Below are 13,496 nucleotides of genomic sequence, written 5' to 3' on the forward strand. Positions count from 1 at the left end.
TGTCTGCTGGGAGATTCAAAATCCAGTCAAGTTAACAGTCAATGTTAACTATCCCAAGTATTCGACAGTAGGAGCTCTATAGAGGACAGAGCCACTCCCTAATCATGGGTGTCTCGTTAAAACAATGGCAGAACAAGGGTAAATCCTTGGGAAGAAGGATATTAAATCTCAGGATTTTGAAAGTAATCAAAGTTGTACTTTAACTAGTTGGTATTTTCCCTCTTTGATGCTTAAGTTATAAGTTTAAAGAAAACTATAACTAAAACTTTTAGTAGTTAAATTTCATCATTAATTCTCAGGCTTCAGAAGAGGCTGGCTTCTCATGTCCTTTGCTGTGATAAAAAGGACCAGTTGAATCCCAATGAGAGGAATGAAATCTCCAATGACAACTCCCATCAGCAGATCCGGAAGCTGATCAAAGATGGGTTGATCATCCAGAAGCCTGTGACAGATGCGAAAAGAACATCCTGGCTTGACTGAAGGGCAGGCATATGGGGATAGGGAAGCAGAAGGGGAGTGCCGATGCTCAAGTGCCCAAGAAGGTAACTTGGATGAGAAAGATGCAGATCCTGAGCCGGCTTCTGAGGAGATTGACTGACATATGTACCACAGCCTGTACCTGAAGATCAAAGGGAACGTATTATTAAAACAAACAACAACAAAAACAACAAACAACAAAACCAAGTGGATTCTCATGGAGCACATCCACAAGCTGAAGGCAAACAAGGTCTGCAAGAAGCTCCTGACTGGCCAGGCTGAGGCTCACAGGTCTAAGACTAAGAAGCATGAAAGTGCTGAGAGGAGGTCTCCAGGCCAAGGAGGAGAAGAGCATCAAGACTCATGTTTGTACATAGTGGCCTGGCTGTGGTCTCATGTAGATCAGTCATTAAAATAAAACAAGCCTTAAAAAATCTATTAAAATTTGCCAGGCGGTGGTAGCACACGCCTTTAATACCAGCACTCGGGAGGCAGCTGCAGGTGGATCTTTGTGAGTTCGAGGCCAGCCTGGTCTACAAAGCGAGTTCCAGAACAGACTCCAAAGCAATATAGAGAAACCCTGTCTTGACAAACTCCCAAAATTTTTTTTTTAATTTTTAGTAATTAAATTTCATCATTAAAAATTGACGTGGCCGGGCGGTGATGGCACATGCCTTTAATCCCAGCACTCAGGAGGCAGAGGCAGGTGGATCTTTGTGAGTTCGAGGCCAGCCTGGTCTACAGAGCTAGATCCAGGAAAGGCACAAAGCTACACAGAAAAACCCTGTCTCAAAAAACCAAAAAAAAAACAAAAAAAATTGACGTGGCAGCTAGAGGGTGGGGTGGCACACGCCTTTAATCCCAGTACTCAGGAGGCAGAGGCAGGTGGATCTCTGTGGGTTTGAGGCCAGCCTGGTCTACAGAGTGAGTTCCAGGACAGCCAAGACTACACAGAGAAACCCTGTCTTGAAAACAAAAACAAAAAGAAAAAACAGACAAACAAACAAAAATTGAGGTAGCATGGCTCCATTTTTGTATATTTATTTCAGAAGTATATGCAAGCCTAGTCCTGAAGTTTGAATCTGAAATGACCCCTGTACTGGTTACAAATTTGTACTTGACACAAGAGTTACTGTGGTGGCCCACAGAGGCTATCTAGTGAGACTTTACTCAGGGTCAGAGAATCTGAGCTTGCTTTACCAGCAGGGATGCATAAGGAGATGATGTGGCCAGAGGCGTATTTACCAAGTGTTTGGAAGGGTCTATCTTGCAAGGGGGAGGTCTTTTGCCTCTCCCCTTGTCATATTACAAAAAGCCCTTTTGAATAAAGCTCTGGGTAGCTGGGTATTGATCCAGGGCCCTCCCGAAGCTATCTGTCTTATCATCTCTTTCTATCTTTCTACCTAATATTTTTTTTATTTCTCTCCCCTCTATCTAAGAATCTTTCAAAAATTGGGAACAAGTCATAGCTGGACTCCAGCAGACTCTCACAAGTTACCTGGGAAAAGGGAACCTTAGTTGAAGATTTTTCTCCTCCATAGATTGGCCTGTGGGTATGTCTATAAGGCATTTTCTTGATTAATAATTGCTGTGAGAGGGTCTAGCCCACTGTGGGCTGTGCCACCCCAGGGCAGGTGGACCTAGGTTATATAAGAAAGCAATCTGAACAAACCATGGAAACAAGTCATGAAGTAGCTTTCCCCACAGTTTCAGCTTCAAGCTCCTAGGAGTCTTGAGTACCCACCTTGGCTTACCTCAATGACGAACTATAACTTATAAGCTAAAAGCAACCTTTTCCTTGATAGGATGTTGTGGTCATGGTGTTGGTCACAGCAACAGAGAGCAAATGAAGACAAGTCCCAATGATCTTGGAGTTAAAAAGCTTGAGCCCCAGTGATCAAGAGGCAACGGGATTGTGGGGTTTGCATGAGACGTGTCCCACCGTAGTCTCAGGCACATGAATACTTGGTCCCCCGTTATTAGCACTGTTTGAGAATGTTTTGGAAGCATCACCTTGTAAGAGGAAGTATGCCATTGGAGGCGGGATGTGAAAGTTTCAAAGACTAGTGCCATTTTCAGTTCACTCTCTCTGCTTCATGCTTGTGGTTAAAGATGGGAGCTCTCAGCTTGCATCTACTGTGGGAGGCCACAAAACCTTCCTAGTGGGATCTGAGCTTGCTTTACCCAACAGGACTGCATTAGAGAATGGCTTGACCACATGCATGGTCACCAGGTGTCTGAGATGGTCTGCCTGTGGCTGTGCTTGGGGGGGAGGTCTTTTGTTCCACCCCTTGGCATTCTTTAAAGGCCCTTTAGTAGAGACAGAAAGAGCCAGTGCATAAGGATCCAGGCCTTCCCGAGCTATGCTGTGTTTCTGTCTCTCTCCTCTATACTTCTATCTACATATTTCTCACTTCTCCCTCCTCAAGAGCACCCTGGGGTTGTAAAAGAGGGAGCTGGTCTCCCTCAATCTACAGCCACCATTTCTGCCACTTCCTCATGATGGACTCCTATCCCTCTGGAGCTATAAGCCCGAACAAACCCTTCTTTAGTAATGGTGCTTTATCACAGCAAAAGAAAACTAACTAACACAAGAATCTTAAGTGGGTGTGACTAGGGGAAGGTGTTCAGGTCATGGAGAATGCCTGGTGAAGGAGGATACTGCACACAGCCATCTCTTCTCTTTCACTTCCCAGCTACTATGGGATGAGCAGTTGCTCCGCCATGAGTTCATGCCATGACAGGCTAACTTCAAACATGCACAAGAGCAATGGGCTAAGTGACCACACCGGGGAAGCCATGAACTGAAATAAATTTTTTTCTAAAAAATTATTTATCTCAGGTGTGTGCTACAGTAATGTAAAGCTGACTACCATACCTACAAAATCAAAAGACACAAGAGAAATACAAATAAGTACAAGTCTGTGGTTGAGTGTTCTTTTCTGTACCTTAGTGATAAGTTGGTACTTCCCCCAGAGACTCTATCACCTGGAAACCACAGCAACAGCTCAGGGAAGCCCCACTGATACTAACCAGCCTGCAAAGGTTCTCCTGTTCTTCCAGTAACATGGGCCATGAGGATGCATAGTTATTAAGAAAAAATTGCAAAAAAAAAAAAAAAAAAAAAAAGGCAGAACAGTTCCTGTTTTGCCAGAGTCTAACCTCTGAAATATGAAGGTTATCAAATTCTCATGCCAGCCCTAAAGTTCCTGTCCAATGAAGGCAGGACAAGTCACTGTCCATGGAAGGTTAAGAAAGTGCTGGTAATTTCAAGAGAGGGTACCAACTCTGGTTCATGCTCTTGGGTAACAGAAACCTTGGAATTCAGAGCTCCTAGGCTGCTTCAGAATAACTACACATTCACTGTACTAAGGCACAGAGATGTGGGGAACTAATTGCTACTAAAGCATGGCATGGTCAGACTTATTCTGGTTGATATACTCAGTGTGTCCAGTCAATCAGAAGCCAAACTCCAGAAGGCCAACAAATGTCTACTTTCTGCCTCTCATTAGTGAGGGACACTGAGAACCCAGAGTGTCCCTAACCATAATGTCGGGGAAACTAACACAAAGATGGCGGCATAGGTGCAGATGGCCTAGAATTGTTAGTAGAGCCTGCCTTCAACTTGATTACATAGATAATTGTGTCTACATATAAAGGAGGTATCTTCCCTAGCTCAGGCTTGTTGAGGTTGGTCTATTCAAAGCATCTCTGTACATTTTGTTTTATTTAGCTTGCAAGGGAAGAGTCACTCATATAGAAATGTCCGTGCATGAGATATAGGTCAGACAATGCATGGGTGTGCTTTCTAGTTTGCAATATGCCTCCAAGACAGTTATTACTATTGTTGTTGATGTTTTTCTTGTTGCCTTTATTTTATAGGTGAGAAAACTGAGACTCAAATGATCAGCAACGACATGTGTCTTAGTCAGTGTTCTGTTGCTGTGAAGAGACATCATGACCACAGCAGTTCTTACAAAAGAAAGCATTTCATTGGGGCTTGCTTACAGTTTCAGAGGTTTAGTTCATTATCACGGCAGGGAGCCTGGTGGCATGCAGGAAGACATGTTGCTGAAGAAGTAGCTGAAAGTTTTACATCCTGGTCGGCAGGCTGCAGGAAAGGGAGACTCTGGGTTTGGAATGGGCTTTTTGAAATCTCAAAGTCCACCTCCAGTGTCACACACACTTCCTCCAACAAGACCATACGTTCTAATCTTTTCAAATAGTGGCACTCTCTGATTGAATATTGACTAAGTGTACAAATCTATAGGTCTATGGGGGCCATTCTCATTCAAACCATCACAACATGGGAGGCTAGCTTCTCCATTCTTCATTAGTGCAAGAGGGTGGTTAGAAGGTGATTAGAAACCTCATGCCACGCATGAACTCCCAATAGCCACATTGTTCCCTTCAGGCTCTATCCTCAGTCATAACTTATTTGCACACAGGTATTCCTGCAAACAACCTCCTCTGCTTGGCATCCAGGTTGGGAGGTAAAAGCCCACTGCACACATCGTGAAAAAAAATCAACTCAGCTAAGGCCAGAATCAGCTTTACGTGACAGGGATTTCCCTGTGTGAAAATCAGTTTGACTTTTGCCTTCAGCAGGTACCTTGGTGTCTCCTTTTATTAACTTATCGACATCCTGAAGAAGATGGCAATGCCTACTCTGAAAGATTTTGAAGAGAAATCTTGAAATGGCCAATGCAAAAGGTCATTAGGCATAAGCCTAACTTACCAAGGCATTTAGAGGCCATTGGATGTAAGACTAACTTCCCAAAAGTATTTGAGAGGCATAAAGTCGGGTTCCAAACTTTTCAACTGTCTCTCCATAAGTCTATATTCCTGTAAACCATTAAAAACATTAAACCATTCTTAAAAACATGTTAAGAAATGAAATGATGGTTTCTAAACAAATGGTGGAAATCAACTAACCAGACATACTTCCTGTTAAGTTAGAATCAGGAGTTTGTTTGGCAGCCACCATGCACCAAGAAGTATGTCCTTCATTTTATGCATTGTGCTTTGCCCAATGCAAAGATATTGAGGGGTTGCTGGTATCATTCCAATGTTACTGGTAGGGAACAGGGGTGACTGAGCTGAGCTTAGGGACATTTTGGATAAAAAAGCAAAAAGAGGCCAACCAACAGGGGAAAGAGTTCCTCCAACTTTTCTTCTATACCCCAGCTCAGGGAAGAGTCTAGCTGTGAGCTGTACTATGGCAGAGGCAGATTCCAGGAGCTAAAATAGAGGGACTCTGGGCCCATGTTCACAGCAGCTCTCTTTCTGTGGAGACCTCAGAGTCCCTATCCTCCTTCACCCAAGGAAACTGGAAGTAGGTAGGCTAGGGGATAATGGGAGGGGCCTAGGTAACTTCTCAGTTCATTCTGAAGACAGTGTACTTTCTTCATAATAAAGATGAGAGTGAGAAATGTGATGTCTTAGTTAGCATTTCTATTGCTGTGAAGAGACACCATGACTATGGCAACCCTTACAAATGAAAACATTTAATTCAGGCCGGCTTACGATTTCAGAGGCTTAGTCCATTATCATCATGGCAAGAAGCATGGCAGCATGCAGGCAGACATGGTGCTGGAGAAGGATATGGGGGTTAACCACACAACAGTGTCTACACTAGACTGTTTTGAGATTTCCTTTGCCAATGCAATTACTCCAAAACTCTTCACTTTAGCCTCAGGCAGACTTTTTGGACAAGGGTAAAAAGCAGCTACGTTTATCACCAAAATATCACAAGGCTAATCTCTAGGCCACACACTGACCTTCTTCTCCTCTGAAACTGTTGAGCTAGGCCCCCACAGTTCAAATCACCTTCAGCACCACTGTCTTCCATGCTCCTGCTAGTAGGATGGGTCATTAAGTAGTGCCTAAAGCATTCCACTGCTTTCCTAACCCAAACTCCCAAAGTCAACAAGGACACACCTACTCCAACAAGGACAAACCTATTAATAGTGCCACTCTCTATGGCCAAGCATTCAAACATATGAGTCTATGGGGGTCATACCTATTCAAACCAGCATGCATGAGGTGTGGGGTTTCAGTGTTCCCTCCTTACTCACGACACAGCCACTCTGCCAAAGCTACAAGAAGGCAAACCCAGTATTCTGTGTACTGCACACACCTGCTTTCCATGGTGGGCTCTGGTGTTGCTGCTTTCTTCCTGTGCCATGGGAAGGAAAGGGGCTTAGAAGTGGTAATCTCTCTGTAAGTCATTGGATAGAAGAACTGAGCTGGGCCAGTGTGAGTCTATTTTTGTTTTTCAATGACCCTGCTGAAAGTCAATATGCATCCATTACTCTCAACCACTGTGGACAGGATAGGTGCTAAGTGGGCAGTGCCCCTGCCCAGTCAGCAAGGCCATTGTGCTGGACAGTTTTCTATTAACTTGATACAAGCTAAAGTCATCTGAGAGGAGGCAAACTCAACTAGGAAAATGCCTCCATAACATCCAGCTGTAGGGCATTTTCTTATTAGTGACTGATGGGGAAATTGTGGGTGGTGCCATCCCTGGGCTGGTGGTTCTGGGTTCTATAAGAAAGCAGGCTGAGCAAGCTGTGGGAAACAAGCCAGTCAGCAGCATCCTTCTATGGCCTTTGCATTGACTCCTGCCTCCAGGATCCTGCCCTGTTTGAGTTCTTGTCTCAAATAAACCCTTTCCTCTCTGACTTGCTTTTTGGTCAGGGTTGTTTCATGGCACCAATAGAAAGTCTAACTAAGACAGTCATGTAATATATTGCTTATAGGAAGCTGTCTTCTGGGTGTGGCATGACCATTGCCCTCTTGAATTTCAGCAACTGCTACCTGCACAAATCCTTTCCAAGACTGGTCCCATTAACATTCCATCCTGTGGGATTGCTTGTGAGATCCCACACCTCCCTGATGACATGGAGACACTTGATAGTTGCTGCAAGATAGACAGAGACATTTCTTTAGTGGTATAGCCACTCCTTAAGTTGTTCACAAGTTGCCCATGTTTGCATATCCCTTACCCGTGCTCCCATAAATAATCCCAATTAAATTCATTGTTTCTCCAAGCTACACTGAGGTGAGTGTATCTTTGGTCTGACAATAGTGCCTTACCTGTGATGAATATTCATTTATCTCCCTAGGAAGATATCACATAGAGAACATATCACACAACATATGTTATATGCAGAGCATTGCTTTTTTCAAAAGCTGCAATAACGTAAGTTCCAAAAATGTTCAAGGATTTGGCAGGGAAGTATGAACTTGGGTAAGGACCAGATGGGGGGCAAGATGTTTATCAGACACCTAAGATGCCCAGAGCAAGCCAAGAGCTCATCCTTCATGCTGTACTAGATATCCTTCTAAACAGCCATGTCATGTAGGAAGGATGCCTGAAACGACTCCAGATAAAAATGTTAGAATATTCTGTTCTTCAGAAGGCAATACTGGGATTTCCCATGCACCAGGGATGGGAACTAAGTGATGCATGGGGTCACCTTGCTCCAGCCTTCTACTGTTTTAGAGGCTCCCAGTCTCTCCATCTCTCCTCTGCACACTGTCAGGTTGGCCTGACATCTGTTTGTGTACTTGGTAGTTAGGCCTGTTAGAATTGCTTCTGTACTGACGCATGATGACACTTTGGTCTTGCCATTGTTACTGAGGCAGTGCAGGTTAACAGCCTTTTACATACCATTTATACTGTATTGGGTATTGTGAGTTATTAGAGATGATTAAAGTACATGGGGAGGGCGTAGGGGATTTAGCTCAGTGGTAGAGCTCTTGCTTAGCAAGCGTAAGGCCCTGGGTTTAGTCCTCAGCTCTGGAAAAAAAAAAAGTACATGGGGAGATGTAAAGAGCCTTACCCAAATTCTACATCATTTCCTATAAGAAACTCAAACCTTGTGGTCATTAATATTGAGAGTCAATGAAATCCATCCTCTGAGGATATTCCAGAATAGCTGTATACCACAACTCCTCTTGATGATGAATATGAAGGCTCGCAAAAGCAGAGCTGGGAGACACTCTGGAGTGTCTAATATGGTAGGTCCTTCGCTTTGTGCATGAGCAGGCCAAGTGGCAGTTCCATGAGTAGATCCAGTCCCTCTCTGGGCTACGCTCATCTACATGACCTCTAAGAACAAAGGGTAACAGGACCAAACTGGAGATCACTGGAGTCTGCCCCCAGAATTCTCCTTATCATGACACATGCATGGAGCTCAGAGGGAAAAGGAAATAAGTTCGTGACTTCCACAAGAGAGTGCCAGGATTTCCAGGCACAGTTGCTTTACCTGCTGTCAAATTGTGACATCCTTGTACCCTTTCTCCGCCCCTCTCTCTTCCTTCCTCTCTCCCTCCCTTCACTAGCAACACTTGTAGAGAATTCACTGCTGAATGTGATGGATTTTGCCGAAGGCGGTTAACCGTGAGCAGTAGACCTAACTCTGTCCCCAGGACCTGTGGAGAGGAAGCCACCAGGCAGGTAAATGGCAGAGTATCAGTAGAGTCAGAGCTTGATGAGCAGAATGGCCCTGTGGTATGCTGAAGCAGGTGCCTCCCAGGCATTGCCATCTGATCTGAGCTTTAAGAAAGTTCCTCGGTTGCCATGGAGATAAGGTTGATAGGTGAGAGTCACTGAATGTAAAACTGTGGGGACTTCTAGTGTTCTCCATAACTATTTACTCAAGTGCTTCTCTAGACAAGTCAGCCCATTCATTAGCTGTGACCACAGCAGTCGTTTAACGGTGTCCTGTCTGAACTCAGCTAAAAGTCAAAGCAGGCGCTGGGCTAAAGGACTGTTTTTAACCTGCTGAAAGCAAATGGCAGCAGTCATTTTCCATCCTGGGAAATGAGAGGTGCATGGTGGGAGGGAAGAAAAGGCCTGTGGGGCAGTCAAGTCAGAAGTGGAGGAACAAAGTTCATTTTCTAGAAGTTTGTCCTCAACACTCAGACCTCAGCCAACCCAGCCACTGATCTCTCTTGGTCCCACAAGACTATCATCCTTTGCAAGGGTGTTTCAGCCAATCCAGGCCAAGCCATGCACCACAGGGCACAGCTCAAGAGCCTGTAAGAAGAGCATCTAGTTCTTCGAGTGTTATTACTTTTACCATTCATAGGAGATTTGAAATAAATTTAGCAACACAATAAAAGGGGCTTGTCCTTGAGGGATAGGCTTTTATGATTTCTATTTCTTCTCTCTGTCATATTTTTTTCACATTTTGTTTTTAAATAATGACAGACTCACAGCAAATTAGAAACACAGTTCAGAGAACTCCCGAGCATCCTTCCCCTAGCATCCCCAGTCACTATACTCTAGTTGTCTCTGGGCAGCATCAGATTCAGAATCCTGAAGTCAGTAGCATTCAATGCACTTAGCTATAGCTGTGTGTGTGTGTGTGTGTGTGTGTGTGTGTGTGTGTGTGTGTGTGTATGTGCATGTGTGTGTAAGTATGTGTAGTTCTACATAATTAGATCATGTATAGAAATTTGTGTTCTCATGTTTCAAAACAATTATAATCAAAGTGTAGTTTTCCAATAAGGAAGAAAACATTACTTTCTCCCACAAAAAAAATCCTAAGTATGTACATTACTAGGCACAAAAATATTTATTGTTAAATTACTCATGATAGAAAAATGTAAGTCATTGAAGGGGCTTACTAGAAGTGATTGAATGCAATTAGCTAGAAGAAATCTCTGAATGGGTGGTTGTGCTACTCTATGTAGTATTTAGGAGAAAGGAGGAGACAGATACATGGATGACATTGAAGATGTCAAGCCACGCTAGAATCAAAGCTGTGGCTGGCCTAAGGAGAAGGAAACACCAATGTGGGGAGCAGGATGAACACCCCAACCACCTTCCCATCACTCCTGTGAACTCCAACTCCATTCTGAAGACTGGCTTTCCAGACTTCAGTATGTGTCATTTGGGGATTTTATTCAAGTACCAATTCTGATTCCTTGAGAGATGAGGTACCTAACTGTGGTGATGTCAGCGCTACAAGCTCTTGGGAGACACAAAGTATTTTTTGGATTAATACTGCCCTCCAGTGCCAAAGTATACCCTAAATGGGCAGGAGAAAGGCCCAGTAAAATCACTTCCCCTCTCAAATTCCATTTGAATTTTCCAAGCAAAGACAATGGAGGTTTAATCTTGACTTGAACATTGAGTTGATTTTATTGCTCAGAGTCATCTGATTGGACCAAGATGTCACATGGGTGTAGCTGTGGCCCATCCAAGGGGGTGTCTCGCTGACTTACTGCTTCCTGGTGCTGGAGAGCAGACTCCTCCATTGAACCACCTAGGGGCTGGGCAAGTGCTCCTCAGACACATACCTCTGTGCTCATCAACCACCTGCAGAATGAAGCCCCTTTTAGCTCCACTTAACTCTCTCTCTCTCTCTCTCTCTCTCTCTCTCTCTCTCTCTCTCTCTCTCTCTCTCTCTCTCTCTCTCTCTCCAGCCTGAACTGTGAGGCACTTTATTCTTCTCCTGTCTTGTTTTTGTTCTAGCTTTGGCAAATGGACAACAGCACAAAACTTCCTATTTAAAGCCAACATGTCTTCATGAGGCAATCAGCAAGTCACAGCTTTCGGTCAGTTTGTGGTAGATCTCCATACGTCTCTACAAGCATCGCTTGACTTTTGTGGCAAGTTTCTTACTTTAGAAGTAATGGATCCTGTGTATGGCGTGTGGTGTGTGTGTGTGTGTGTGTGTGTGTGTGTGTGTGTGTGTGTGTGTTCCCTTGTGGGTAGGCATATGGGTCTGTGCATGCGCATGTGTGTGCATGAAGGTGGAAGCCTGAAGTGGCTGTTGGGTGTCTTCCTCAAGCTCCCTCTGCCTTATTTATTGAAGCAGAGCCTCTCAGTTGAACTCAGAGCTCTCCAACTGGGTTAGTCTAGCTAGCCAGCTTGCTAAAGAGACCCCTGTTCCACCTTCAAAGTGCTGGGATTACAGGTAGTCATCATGTCTGCTTGGCCTTTATGTGGATTCTGAAGACATAAACTGTTGTCTTCCGGGTGCATGGCCAGCACATTCCCTGCTGAGTCATCTTCCTAACCTGACAATATAAAACTTTAAGTGCAAAAAATACGACACATTTCTCCACTCATTTACTACCTAGAAGTGTATTTGGCTGCAGCCCCTTCTAATAGAATCATGTGTGTCTCTCTTGTGTGTCAGGGGAGGGACACGTGCCTGTGTGTGTACAAGTAGAAGCCAGCTTTAGGAATCTCCCTTTATTGTTTTCCACCTGATTCTTTGAGGCAGAATCTCTCAGTGAACCTGGAGTTCACAATTTTCATTAGATGATCTGACCAACGAGTCCCAAGATACATTTATTTATGCCCTCCTCCCCTGAAATGGTGCCACAGGCACACACATCCTCACCTGGCTTTTACATGGCTTCTGGGGACCTGAACTCAAGACATCATGCTTGCATGGCAACTGCTTTACCTGAAAAGTCATCCCCCTAACCCAGCATATGAAAAAAAAAATTCTAATGAAAATATTGTTACACTAAGTGACACTTTTGTAATGTCTGCTTTGTTTTAATGGATCTGAAAAGTCATTTGATGAAGAAACAGGATGAATCTTAATTCCGTGCCATTGGAATTGATTCATTCATGATAACATTTCATAATGTTCCCTAGTCAGTTATAAAAATTCCTCCTCGCCAGGTGGTGGTGGCGCACGCCTTTAATCCCAGCACTCGGGAGGCAGAGCCAGGCGGATTTCTGTGAGTTCGAGGCCAGTCTGGGCTACCAAGTGAGTTCCAGGAGAGGCACAAAGCTACACAGAGAAACCCTGTCTCGAAAAACCAAAAAAAAAAAAAAAAAAAAACCTCCTCCTCAATGGGATTAATTCAGTATTTATTCAGCCCCTCCATGGTTGCATACTTTCTGTTTTAAATGTCTCCCACAGATACGTGATGCTACCTCTAAGAGGTAGGATCTATTGGGGTGTCTTAGATCATTAAGGTCATGACTTTGAAAGGGATTTTGAGATGTGGGTCTCTTCCTTTTTTTGCTTCCTGGTTGTGATGAGGTGAGCAGCTACACTTTACCACATGCACACTTTCCTCATAACATGCTGTCTCTCCACATCTTCAGTGGAGTCCAAGACCATGAACCAAAATAAGTCTTCCCTCCATTTAAGATGACTATATCAGTTATTTTGCTACAACAAGGGAAAGCTGGCTAATACACTGGTTGTAGTGGCTAATTCTAGCTGTCCGCACACCTCAAAGAAGGGAACCTCAAGTGAATAATTATCTCCATCAGATTGGCCTGTGGGTCATTCTTTGGGTGGGAGGGAACACCTCTGTTGCTGGTGGTATCCCTGAGCAGATGGACCCAGGTTGTAAGAAAGGTCGCTGAACGTGAGTCTGGGAGCAGGCCAGTAAGCAGCATCTCTCCATGTTCTCGGCTTCAGTTCCTGCCTCCAGGTTCCCGCTTGAATGTTCTCTCTGGGGTCTTCTCTGTGCTCTGCACTTGCCAGACATTTTTAGAAGCCTACTGGTTTAGGACTGAGAGTCAACCAAGTGGCAAGGTGTGCCTGCATTTGTAGCTCTCACATAATCTGCCCGGTGGCTCATGTGAAGCAGACAAAAGCTATTCTCTCCCACCTTTATTTTTTTTTCAGCACTCAACCACATTCATCGAGCTGAGCAAGACTGACCTAGAAGAAAAAGCCCCTGTGCACAAGGCTCGCTTTCCTTCCAGCTGCTAAGCATTGGACCGTTTGACCCTCTGATGCCCAGAAGTCAAGATGAAAGAACCCTGGCTTTCAGGTTCACTCAGGCCCTGAGACACGCTCTCCATCTGTTCTCCATTAACGGGTGTGCCCCAGAAAGGGATAACACGCTGGGAAGAAAGGACCGGCCCCTCCATTTATTGGAGACAGCCCCAGGAACTTTGGAACTGGTTGAAATGATCAGGAAGGTGCTCTACGGATAGAGGAGTCAGTGGAGAGTCTAAGAGCGAGCCTTGTCTCCAGCCATCAGCTGCTGTCAAATAATGAGGAGAAACTAAAGCAACCCCA

The 13,496-nt window shown here is 44.4% G+C and overlaps 1 pseudogene; it reads left to right on the forward strand.

Annotated features, from left to right (window-relative positions):
• Positions 1-297: 297 nt before the first annotated feature.
• LOC131926110 (large ribosomal subunit protein eL19-like) lies at positions 298-854 on the forward strand (annotated as a pseudogene).
• The last annotated feature ends 12,642 nt before the right edge of the window (positions 855-13,496 follow it).

Source organism: Peromyscus eremicus, chromosome 16_21 (genome assembly GCF_949786415.1).
Source record: "Peromyscus eremicus chromosome 16_21, PerEre_H2_v1, whole genome shotgun sequence".
NCBI classification, from domain to species: domain Eukaryota; kingdom Metazoa; phylum Chordata; class Mammalia; order Rodentia; family Cricetidae; genus Peromyscus; species Peromyscus eremicus.